The sequence below is a fragment of the Lichenostomus cassidix genome, unplaced genomic scaffold (genome assembly GCF_008360975.1).
Source record: "Lichenostomus cassidix isolate B80296 unplaced genomic scaffold, HeHo_3.0 HiC_scaffold_38, whole genome shotgun sequence".
Taxonomy (NCBI): Eukaryota; Metazoa; Chordata; class Aves; order Passeriformes; family Meliphagidae; genus Lichenostomus; species Lichenostomus cassidix.
The window spans coordinates 2,299,017-2,311,312 of record NW_028147440.1 but is presented as its reverse complement, the minus strand read 5'-3'; the positions used below and the strand labels follow the sequence as shown (position 1 = coordinate 2,311,312).

At 48.9% G+C, this 12,296-nt stretch overlaps 1 long non-coding RNA gene across 1 annotated transcript; it reads left to right on the top strand.

Moving 5' to 3' along the window:
* Nucleotides 1–1,679: 1,679 nt before the first annotated feature.
* LOC146422997 (uncharacterized) lies at nucleotides 1,680–4,046 on the top strand. The gene is made up of 5 exons (XR_014847781.1): nucleotides 1,680–1,991; nucleotides 2,512–2,536; nucleotides 2,746–2,801; nucleotides 3,336–3,367; nucleotides 3,776–4,046. It is a non-coding gene; the product is annotated as an uncharacterized LOC146422997 (long non-coding RNA).
* The last annotated feature ends 8,250 nt before the right edge of the window (nucleotides 4,047–12,296 follow it).

Genomic DNA, 12,296 nt, shown 5'->3' with positions numbered 1-12,296 from the left:
TAGGTTGGTGCCTGTCTGACCCAAACCCCTCTGTGTCCCACGGTGCAGGTGCTGGTGTGATGGCCGAGGACATCTGCAGCTCCCCAGGGCATGGTGAGTACAGGGATAGGTCCTGTAAAGGGAGTTGTGTGGGGCTGGAGGTGGGAAGGGAGAAGGGATTTGTTCCCCGCATATCAATCTCTGTCACAGGGAGAGTGGAAGCTAAAGACAAAGCCTGCCTTAGCCTCAGATTTTGGCAACAGTTTAAATTCTAGGAATCACATTGGTTTGCAAGTTCTAATGATGGCAAATCAGATCTATTTCTAAAGATGAATTAATTATTTAAAAGATTAAAGATAAGAGATGAAAGGTATTACTTAGAGTTATTTACTACAGAGTATTAAACTAAAAAGGACTACTAGAAGATTATACTATAACATAAAACAATGCTCAATATTAAGGCACCTATATTGATGCTGGAAAAAGAAATTATATTGATAAGGACTCAAATGTAAACTACAACTGAAATGACAATCATGTATGTGGATTCCTTCACTCAGTCTCCAGTGGAGTTACTGAGAAGCAGCCTCCCTGCCCAGGGGAGGAACTTCAAACAATTCCAGGGAAACGTACAGAAGATTTCTACTTTGTGAAAGTTTGCTGTGGCAGTTACAGTTGTAAAAGTGAGTGTCAGTCAGTCAGAAATCCACCTTACCTTTCCAGATCACACTTCAACAGTTAGACATTAATTGGCAGCTGGGAGATGCCAGACTGGTATTAACTCCTTGGCACCAAAAAAACTGACTACAAGACAGCTTGTCCTGTTTGAGTTTTCTGACTGGTTAAGAAACAACAGAAGAGCTCTTGTGGGGAGTCAAATGCCTTGCTACAACCCCTGGAGAGGAAAGTCTTCCCCTCTCAGATCTGAGCCATTTTCCAGCCCTGAAACAGTTAACACTGTCCTGGTCCATCCCTTTGCCCACTCTGCAGGTGACCTCCCAGCTCCTGCTCTCTTTGTGAAAACCAGCGCCACATTCAGTGCTGCACAGGAAGGTGAACAGGTTTTGTTTAAGTGCCAAATTCAGCCGGAATCTTCTGCCACACAAATCATCTTCTGCAAGGACAAGGTGCAGGTGCACAGCCTGAAAGCCCAGCAGGGGAAGTGGAGCTACTACTACATGCTCCTCACTGTGAAAATGGGGAGTGCAGGAACATTCACATGTGGATATCAGCATAAAGATAACAGCGGCCAAGTGAGGAACTCTGCCCTCAGTGCTCCCCTGAACCTGAGTGTCACAGGTGAGCCGTGGCACTGGGGCACACACAGGAAGCCTTTCCAGATTCCCCCTTAGACCCAGGTGGGGGAGGGGACCCTGCCCTGCCCCATGGCATGTCCCTGGCCACTTGGGATGCTGGGGGTCAGGGTGCACTTCAGCACAGCCTTGGGCACCAGGGACACTCCTCCCAGTCACACAAGAGCATCCTGCTCCTCTCCTGCCCCAGTATCATGGAGAGGGGAGAGTGGTGGTGCAAGATCTAATGCAGAGCCAAAGCTGTGCAGGGCATCCATTTATTGATCCCAACAGTTGATAGAGGGTGGATTAGGGGATCCCCAAAGTCGCTCAGTCTGTGCAGTACCTGAGAGGGAGCTGCAGATTCTCCCCTGTCCCTTTCTCCTCCCAGGTACTGGCTCCATCTCCCAGGCAGAGACACCCTGCAATGGTGAGTGATTCCCTCCCTCACACCCAGTGCCCCTCAGCATTGGACCAAGGTTGCCTGGCTGCCAACACCAGCACAGTGAGAGGTTCATCAGCCAGGACCTGGCTTGTGTTTAAGGGCATATCCTGCTCTCCTCTTCCATTCCCCATAACACACCCTCTTTCCAATATCTTCTTTGCACACAGTTACAACTTCCACGAGCCTCCAGACCTTTCATAGAGACATCATGATAGGGTTGGTGGTCATCTCTCTCCTCCTCCTGGCTGCAACCACCTATTCTTTTGTGAGGAAAGGTGAGTGATTTCTGGATATTCAGGCTTCACTTGCATCCTGATGCAGGACTGCTGCTGTGTGACCCATGCTGGTTTGGGATGGTTTCCCATTTCAGGGAAAAGCTGGGCTTCTCAGGCTTTTCTTTTGTCGCCTGATGGATGTAAAGCTCCTGAGATCACAAAAACTTTACCAAAAGGATGATTGTTCTTGAATGCCAAAGAGTGTAGGGAGTGATCAAATGCATCCCTGCCTCAGGCACACATTGGCTCCCATTCTCTGGGTACAAGAGTTGAGGCTCTGAGTTGCCATGAGTGCATCCAGCACAGCTCCTCCACACTCTGGCTGTGCACAGCTGCTCAGAGCTAAGGAGAAACCAGTCTGGGAAAGGGGATTCATGGTTGTGTAGGCTGGACTTGAAAAGTCTCCTTCCCAATGAGGTGTGGAGGTTCAGCTCATCGTGTTCCTGCATAGCCCAGAGCAGGGAAAGGCAGAGCTGTGCAGGAACTCTGCCTCCCACCTCTCTCTTTCTTTTCCTTGCAGGGACCTGCAGGGAGAGATGCCAAAGGTGAGCAGAAATCCCTGGGGGCTGCAGGGCCAGGTCTGTGCCAACGTGGGGATTCCTGCATGGTGTAGGCAGGGAGGAGCAGGGCTTGCCCTGGCCTTGACTCCAGCCATGGACCCCATGCAAGACAGAATCATCTACGGCAATGACTCCAATGAGCTCTTCACAGTCTGGGCACAGACCCCAAAACCCTTTCCCCCAACTCTCTCCAGGAAGCAGCAAGTTTCCACCCATGAGGCTGAAGTGACTGAGGACAATGAAATCCAGTGTGAGTACCAACCCTTTCCTGCAGGTGATCCAAAGACCCCTCTGTCTGTGGGACTCCCTTCTTGTGGCCTGGCTGCCCTCTGGCACCACCAGAATCCCTGGGCCCATTGACCAAGAGCCTCAGGAGCTGTACTGAGGTGCTGCAGGGCCCTGCTCGCCATCCCCTCCCCTCATTGCCAGGACCTTTCCCAATTCCCCATGCAATCCCAGGAATACATGTCCCAGGTTTGCATTTGCAAAACCACTGCCCATTGCACTAGGGCAGATGTCTCCCCATGCCATTGCTCTGCTTCTTCCCTGCACAAATGGCCCAGCTTCTGCCTGGAGAAAAAAAAGGGGACAACACACCCGCCATCCCTGCTCCTCACTGAGAGGGGAAAGGGCAGCTTCCTCTGCTGCCAGGAGTGGGGTGAGATTAGGGGGAAACAGGGCAGGGCATTCAGTCCTGACCTGGTGGATCTGCTGTTCAAAGGCAGCATGGGGCTTGTCCCTCCCACAGAACAAGGGCTCACTCTGTGCTTTTTGTCCCCAACAGATTCCACCATCACCCACACTGGACGTAACGGGGTGAGTTGTGGCACAGCCTTGGTGCCAAAGCAGGGACAGGGCCCTGGGGATGGGATGTGAGTGTCAGGGTCTTTGCTTGTGGCTTGGGCTGGGGAGTCCCACTGGGCCATAACCTGTAAGAGCCAAAAGGAAGTATTTGCAGAAATAGACAATGATGAGATATTTTTTCATGAAACAACGCTATTACATTTTCTCAGCATCTTCTGCAAATATTCTCCCTGTGTAAACATTTTATGCTGAAATGTCAGATACAAAAATCTGGGGGGTTCCAAGTGGGAAATAAAATCAAACCAAAACGGAAAGAAAAAGGTTCTGCTCCCTCCAGCACTCTGGGAGCCCAGGGCCAGAGGCTTGTGCAGGGCTTGCAGCCAGCAGCTGAAATAACAGGCTTTCCTTTTCCCTCTAAAGCCTCGCAGGCAAGAGCTGAACAGCAGCACAGAATATGCCCCGGTGAGGCTCTCCCACAGCCAGCCCCAGTAGCTCCAGCACAGTGAGTGCCCCAGGACAATCACCCACACTAGCCTTTGCTCTCTGGCACAGCTCCTGCTCTGGCAAAACAGGGCTGGGGTGTCCAGCTTGGGCTTGCTTGGGCTTTGCTGTGCTGGGCAAGGGCTGGCAGCTGGGAGCCTTGGGGCTGCTCCTCCAGCTGCTCCTCTGACCCTGTTCTCCACCATTCCCTTCCCAGCCCCACTCCCACCCACCATGGCACAGAGGGTTTTCAGGCTTCCCTGCAGCTCCCAGCAGGTTTGTCTCTCTCCCCAGGAACCCGCCGTGTGCCAACCCCTTGGCTCATCTTCACCAGCTGTTGTGGGGAACTGGGAATCCTTGGCTTGGGAGGGCAACTCCTCCCCACAAGGCCTGGCCAGGCCAACATGGCCACAGCCAGCCCTTGCAGCAGGCCCAGCCTTTGCCACCCCCATCAGAAATGTACTCTGGATGCCTTATATCAAATATATGTTTGTGACTCTCAGAACTGTATTTACAATGTCTGATGGATGAAATCTATTCCACATGTTCTACATGGATATGTAATCATCTGGAGTGAAGACATCTCCATCCCACTATGTCCAATGGAACATTTGTGTCTATAAAGTGCAGGATCCAGCTTTGGGTGTGCTTTTCTCTGTGCCCACACCAATGCTCATATGGATGCACAGGTCCACAGGGACAAAGGCACTGCTCTGCTCAAACACAAGGATACTCCTCAGATGGTCCTTCCTTTACTTTATTCATTTCCTGGCCCCTAGTTTCCTAGAGGTTCTTACCTGTTCAGCCGTCGCACCTGGGAAAGCGAGGGAGCCCGGGAGGGGATTTGCCTGTCGCACCAAACTGTGACCTGTCTCCATCCCCCCATCTCTGAAGTCTCCTCCTGTCTCTCAGGAAGAGGGATGAGGATCTTCCAGTCCGAGGTCCACTGACAGTGCCCTGCCCACCCCCACACAGGGGTCTGTGCTGGACCTTTCTGGGCTGGGGGGCTCAGGGCTGAGGAGGTGTTGTGGGGGATGAGACCACCTCGGGGGCTGCCGGGGAGCTTAGGGGTCCCAGGGCAGCAAAAACACCATGGTGGGACAGCTGCGATGTTTGAAATTTCCCCCTGAGTGTTCAATGGCCCCTCCCTAGACTTTGAAAATCCTCCTATGTTGGTTGGCCTTAACCTGATCCCTCACTCCGCCCCTACCTTCTCCCCACTGGTGGTCATTTTATCCCCTCACCTTCTCCCTGCCCCTGTGCCCTCAGACAATTGGCCCTGTATCTCTATATCAATGGTCACTGAGGGTCATTTGTCCTCTTTCACTGCTGGAGACCTTTGGGAATAAACACATCTTTGGAACTCCATGTGACTGAGCCCTCTGAATTCTTTGTCTCAGGCAAAACACGTGAGCTCCCTGGGTGAGTGTGTGTGTGCTTTCCACCTACAAGGGTGAGAGAAAGGTCTGCCTGCACAGTACCATGCTGTACTGGCCTGAGCGACCTCTCAAAGTCTTAGAGATGCTTTAGGTAAATGCAGAGGCCTATTCCACTCCACTACCGCTCTCTGCGTTAAGGAGGGATCCTGGTGCACCATGTGAATAAAATCTTCTGTGGTCATTATGCATAGACCCTTCTCGCCTCCTTACTGTCGCCGTGTTGTGAACAGGAGATGGAACCAGAGCTAGCCATTCGGCTCCCCGGCTGGATAAAGCGGAGTGACCAGCCCTTGGAGGGAGGGTTTGGTGCACTGAGGCGCTGACCTGGGCTGATCAGAGACGCCCTCGGGTAAGGTCTGCGGACTGCTATACCACTGCAGAAAGACACTAACAACTGCAACAGGCCCAGACGCGTAGAGTTCCAAAGAATGATTTATTCCCAAAGGTGTCCAACAGTGAAAGAGGATGAATGACCCTGAGTGACCATTGATATAAAGATACAAGGCCAATAGTCTGAGGGCACAGGGGCGGGGAGAAGGTGGGGAGATACAACAACCACCAGTGGGGAGGAGGGAGGGGCAGAGTGAGGGACCAGGTTAAGGCCAACCAACACAGGAGGATTAACATAGTCTAGGGAGAGACCATTCAAATACTCAGGGTAACTTCAAACCTTGGAGATGCTCCACCACCGTGTCTCTACTGTCTTGGGACCTCTTGGCTCCACAGTAGCTCCCGTGGTAGTCTAAACCACCGCAACACACCATCTGGAAGAACCTCAATCCTCACCATGTTTTTGACATGATCTGATAATACAGGTTTTGATTATGAATATTCCAGTTGTGTAACAAAGAAACTGCTTTAATAAGCTGTGAACTCCACTGTTGATAAGTTCTAGTACCTGTCAACTTTTTCAATTGTGCCTTTAACATTCCAGTCATTCTTTCAATCAGTCCATTAGCTTGGGGATGGAGGACAATAGGAAATAGACAATCTCTTCCCAGGCTCTAAGTCCAGTTTTGGACATTGTGCCCACTAAAGTCCGTTCCTTGGTCACTCTGTATTTGATGAGGAGGCTCATATTGATAAAGGAGTCGCTCTAATGCTTCAATTGGTGAATATTGGTTGGCACGTTAGGTGGCTTTAGCAAATACCCTAACACTGTATCCACAGCAGTAAAGACACATTGCCACCCCCTTGATGGGGACACAGAGCCAATGTCATCAACCTGCCAGGTAGTCAAAACCCACTGTATCTGCTTTATTTTCCCCCAGGGCCTGCAAAATGCCTTTAAATGCAGCTGTGTACAAATAGTTCAGTTATGTGCAAATGTCTCATACACAAGTAATGGCAAAGGGGTTTGGCTGTGGGTGATGTCCCAGGCACTACAATGGGAGCTGATTGATGTCCACAAGCTGGGTGTGCATTCACAGCTTGTGCAGGTACCTCAGCAGAGGTCCTGTCATCCCCCTCCCCATTACTTTGTGACTCAAGCGAGTCGTCCTTCTGATGCACTGAGAGATGTGTTACATTTAAAGGATGGTCTTCTACATGTTGCCAAATTTGTTGCCACATATCTGTCCCCATACAGGGTATTTCTGCACATCCAATCTTCCTGGGCCCAGAGGGAGGGGTAACAACATCATGAGGCTTCTATATACAACCCAACTGTCAGTGTAGAAGTGGTGTCCCTGCCCTTCCAAGATGGCAAGGGATGTTGCGACCAATTCAGCACCTGCCTCAATTTCTTGTTGTGACTCTGCCATGATCAATAGATCGTCAGTATAATATGAATCATCAATATAATGGTGAACAGTGATAGCACCCAAGCAGAGTTGCTACATCAGCTGCTACCATCTGGTGGCAAATGGAGGGACTGTGTTTGTATCCCTGAGGTAATACCTGAAAAGTGTATTGCTTTTGTTGCCAGGTAAAGGCAAACTAGTCATCACTTTCTGTAGCAATGGGTCTTGAAAAGAAAGCATTGGCAAGATCTTTTGTCACCTTCCCCGACTGAAGGTTTTTACTGATTTTTAATTTGAGGTTCAGCATTTCTGGTACCGTAACTGCAAGTCAGGGGTGATTTTATTCAGTTTTCTCTAATCAGCAGTCATTCTCTGAGTGCCACCTGATTTCCAAACAGGCCAAATGGGGTTGTTAAAAGCAGTCATTGTTTCTCTAATGATTCCCGCTTGTTGGAGTGCCTGAATTGTCTGAGCAATTTCCTCTTCTCCCCCTAGAATGCATCACTGCTTTACATTCAGTACCTTGGCAGGTGCTGGCAGAGCAACAGGATCCCCCTTTGGGAATACACACAAAGACATGTAGATCAAATCGCAAATCCCACTTGTGGAGCCCTGAAACAAAAATGACCATTCAATGTTTCAACTGTTTGCCCTGCCAGCACTTCAATGCCAGCAATATATTCTATAATTGGGGAAGTTAACACCAATTACCAAGTTTGTGACATGTGGCATGGCATCTCCTATCATAAAAGTAACCTTTGTTTGGAGGGTGGGATGGAACTGCTCCCCAAGGTGCAGATCTGGGAAACCTCTTCATTAGGAGCAATATTGCAAAATAATGCAGTAATTCCTGTGCCAGTATCCACCCGAGATGACACAGGAAAAGTTCCTCCTGATGCCACTTTCTAGTGAGAGGAACACAGGGACATTGGTCTCCCTCACTGTGAGAGGCTACAGTGGCAGCAAGGTGGGGGGACTTTCCAGCCCCCTGCTCCTGCTGTTTTGGTGTTTGCCAGTAATTTTGGTGCTTTGAGGTGGCAGGAGGGGTGGGGGGGGAATATTTTTTTCATAGGCACGAACTTTTGCCAACACCAAAACATTTCTGAAGTTGTAATTCCATCTTTTTTTGGAATTAATGGAAATAGTTGTATTTCCATCCATTTAGGAACACCATCGTGCAAAAGATCATTACACATTTGTTTCCTTGTCACCTGCTAGGTGACTCTTTTTGGCTTTGACAGCTGATTTTCTCTCACTACCTGTACAGCCAGGTCTGAGATCACAAGCCCACTATCCCTCCAGGCAGTTCTTAAGGCACTTATGTTACCAGTAGCATTCATGACTGTTGATATGATCAGGAGTTTCAATTTATCAGGCTCCTCTTTCACAAACTGCATTTTGATTCTTCTTGTTACGGCTGGTCCCTCAGGATCATATGCTGTGGTCAGGGCATGAGCCTCCCCTACCTAACACTGAAAACCAATCCCTTCTTCCATTGTGCACCAGCTCCCCAGGGATGACCCTGACTCAGCAGGATATACATGTGCTGCTCAAACTACTGCACACGGACAGTGATACACCATAGTAACAACAATATCCCATCCATCAGGACCCCTCACATTCCATGGCTGAGCACACCCCTGCTGGATTTGATTATCAGTGTCTAGAGGAGTAATAGATTATTTTCACCCACTAATACACACAGCAGCACCATCCCAAGTCCACAAAATCCATGCCAATGTGGTCTTCACATTCTTCTGCTGATAGTAGTCTAAAATTTCCCATGATTCCTTTGGTATGTAGGTCCGACATGTGACCTGTACCACTCTGTCCGGCAGATCTTGCTGCCCCTCCATTTACATGAGGTGTCATTCTTTTACCACCTCCTTATCTGCCAAGTCTGGCTCAAACTCAATCATGGAGTCCAAGGACTCCATCCAAGTATTTCCATCCCATTCCTTGGGATCCCATGGAGATTTCTTAATAAGAGCACAAACTTGAGATGTTGAGACCTTACTTTTTCCATATTTTTGCCTTTGTTTGTTAGCATTACACCCAATAAGCCATTCTATAGTGCTTTGCTGCTAACAGTTCCACTCCTTTGGAGCAGTAAATGCTTCTCACATTAACTTCTTTGTATCCTTTAGAGCCAATCCCAATATGCCTACTAACTTGCAAGGAGAAATCCATGCTGCTTTCCATGGCAATCCAACTCAACAGTCTGGGAGGTAACCACCACCCCATCATCTTTTTCAGGCCATGCCTCTGGCAGAGCCATTGTCATGCGGAAAGAGGCCACAGGGCTCCAGCACTCACTGCTGGACCAGCAGCCAGAACAACCACAAAACCATGTACCTAGGTTCCACAAGGTTTCACAGTGTCACAAAGGCTCTTTGGTTCCATGAGGCCCTGCTGAGTCACAATGGCTGCTTGGAAGCACGAGACCTTGCTGTGTCACAATGAGGCCTTGCTGTGTGCTTCCTTGGTTCCACAGTGTCACAATGGACCTTTGGTTCCATAAGGCCCCACTGTGTCACAATGGACCCTTGGAAACATGAGGACCCACAGTGTCTCAACTTCCTCTTGGTTCTATGAGGTCCTGCAGTGTCACAATATTCTCCTTCTTTCCAGTGTCACAATGAGCACTTGGTGACACAAGGTTCTGCAGTGTCACAGTGGCTCTTGGGTTCCATGGGGCTCTACAGTACCACAATGGCCCCTCGATTCCATGAGGTTCCAATGTATCACAATGGTGCCTTTGATTCCTGTCAGGGACTGGAAAGATTCATGGCTCGAGACATGTTGGGATGCCAGGGGAGGTGGAGGAAGGGGCAGGTCAGGCCTTGCTCTGGCGAGGTAGTGAATTGCCCCACACCCAGGCCTCCAGCATTCCAGCCCTGCAGTGTCTGTCAATCACTGGCACACCGCAGGCAGTGCTACACTCTGCCTAACCACGCTCCTGAGCAGCTGAGTGACCAGAAGCTCTACCTTGGAGGAGGGTTCACAGCGGCCCTGAGGTCTAAAAGCCCGACCATGAGGGAAGGACATTGTCTTGAGCCTGCCCCCGCCTGGAATTCACCCTGGAACCCAGGAGTTGGTGACTATATTTGTGTTTTTCTATATATTTTCTGTCTTTCTTCCTTTTTTCTTCTTGTAATCCCCTTTCCATGGAATATTTTAGGTAACGTAGCATTGAATGGGTTTAATGTTTGCTAAGTTAAATGAAATAAGTTAATGCTATGATAAGTGTTCTGTGTTGAATGGATGTTGTATTAAATCCTTTGCCAACATTCCTTGATTTTCTATATTTTGCCAATAAACTTTTGTGTAATTTTGACCTCTTGAGAATATCTGGTCAGTACTTCTCCTGTGTGTTTACCCTAGAGTAAAGGAGCCTCAGTAAACCCCTTATATTTAAATGTTTCAGGGTGTTACAGTTCCACAGTGTCACAGTGGCCCCTTTTTTCCTTGAACTTCTACAGTGTTACAATTGCCCCTTTGTTCCATAAGGTCTCACAGAGTCAAAATAGCCCCTTAGTTCGATGAGCTTCTGCAGTCATAACATTTTCCTTGGTTCCATGAGGTTCCACAGTGTCAAAGTGGACTGTAGTTCCATGAGTCCCCACAGTGTCACAATGGACCCTTGGTTCCATGAAGTTCCTCAGTGTCACCATGGTCACTTGGTTCCATGGGGCTCCACAGTGTCACAATGGCCTCTTGATTCCATGAGATTTTGCAGTGACACAAGAGTCCCCTTGACTCCGCAGTGTCACAATGGCTTCTTGGTTCCATGGAGACCTACAGTGTAACAGTGGCCCTTTTGTTCCATGAGATTGTGCAGTTTCACAATGGTCCATTGTTTCCATGGGGTCTCACAGTGTCACAATGGTCTCCTTTGTTCTACAGTGTCAAAATGAACCATTAGTAACATCAGACCCCACTGCATCAAAATATTCTTGGTTCTGCAGTGTCACAATGACCACTTGGTTCCACTAGATTCTGCAGTTCTACAATAGCCCCTTAGTTCCATGAGATTCCAGAGTGTCACAGTGGTCTCCTTTCTTCTGTAGTATCACAATGGTTTCCTTGGTTCCATAGTTCCATAATAGACCATTGATTACACAAGGTCCTGCAATTTCACAGTGGCCCTTTGGAAACATGAGGACCTGCAGTGTCTCAATCGACCTTTGGTCGCATGAGGCCCTTGAGAGTCACAGTGCTCTCCTTGATTGTGCAGTGTCACAATGACCACTTGGTTCCATGAGGTTCCACAGTGTCACAATGGACCATTGGTTACACAAGACTCTGCAGTGTTACATTGACCCCTTCAGTTCCTTGAGGCCCTGTAGTGTCACAATGTATTCCTTGGTCCCACAGTGTCACCATGGACACTTGCTTCCACCATGTTCCACAGTGTCACAATGGACTTCTTGGTTCCATGAAGTTCCACAGTGTCACAAATGGTCACTTGGTGCCATGACACCCTGCAGTATCACAATGTCCTCCTTGGTTCTGCAGTGTCACAATGACCACTTGGTTCCATGGGGCTCCACAGGGTCACAACAGTCTCTTTGATTCTATGAGACCCCTGTAGTGTCACAATGACCCGTTCATTCTGCAATGACACAATGACCACCTTGCTTCCATGAGGCTCCACAGTGTCCCAATGGTCTCCTTGGTTCCACAGTGTCACAGTGGACCAATGGTTACACGAGACCCCACACTATCACAGTGGTCCCATGAAGTTCCCCACAGTGGATGCACACAGTGGTTCCATGAGGTTCTGCAGACTACAGAGACCAAGATCATCCCTCTACATGACATATGCAATGCCATGTGCTCCATACTGTCCCCACAGGAGCTACCAGGAGCTGTCAACCTGGATCGAGAACATGTATCCAGAGCTTCTGCAGGTGCCAGTGCTTTTGATTCAGTCCTCCTGCTAGTCTGCACTCCATCTTTGATTACATTAAATTGACAAGCAAGTAAGAATTTTTTTTTCTTGTCATCCTCAGTGCTTAGATGTTGTGCTGACCTTCAGAGACTGTGACTTGTGGGACACATATCAAATGCTGATCAGGGTGAACACAAATCCTTTCCTGTTCAGATTACCTTAAGACTCCCCTGTCTCCAAGTTTCTCTTAAGGAGGATTGCAAATATATTCTTTGCATCCATTTTGTTGGGGAATTTTGATGTCTGAGCCAGTTTTAGAAGAGGTCTCTGGTGTCCAAAAAGCTGGTGTTTGCTTTGGTGCTTTTTTGCCCTGAGGTGCCTCTATC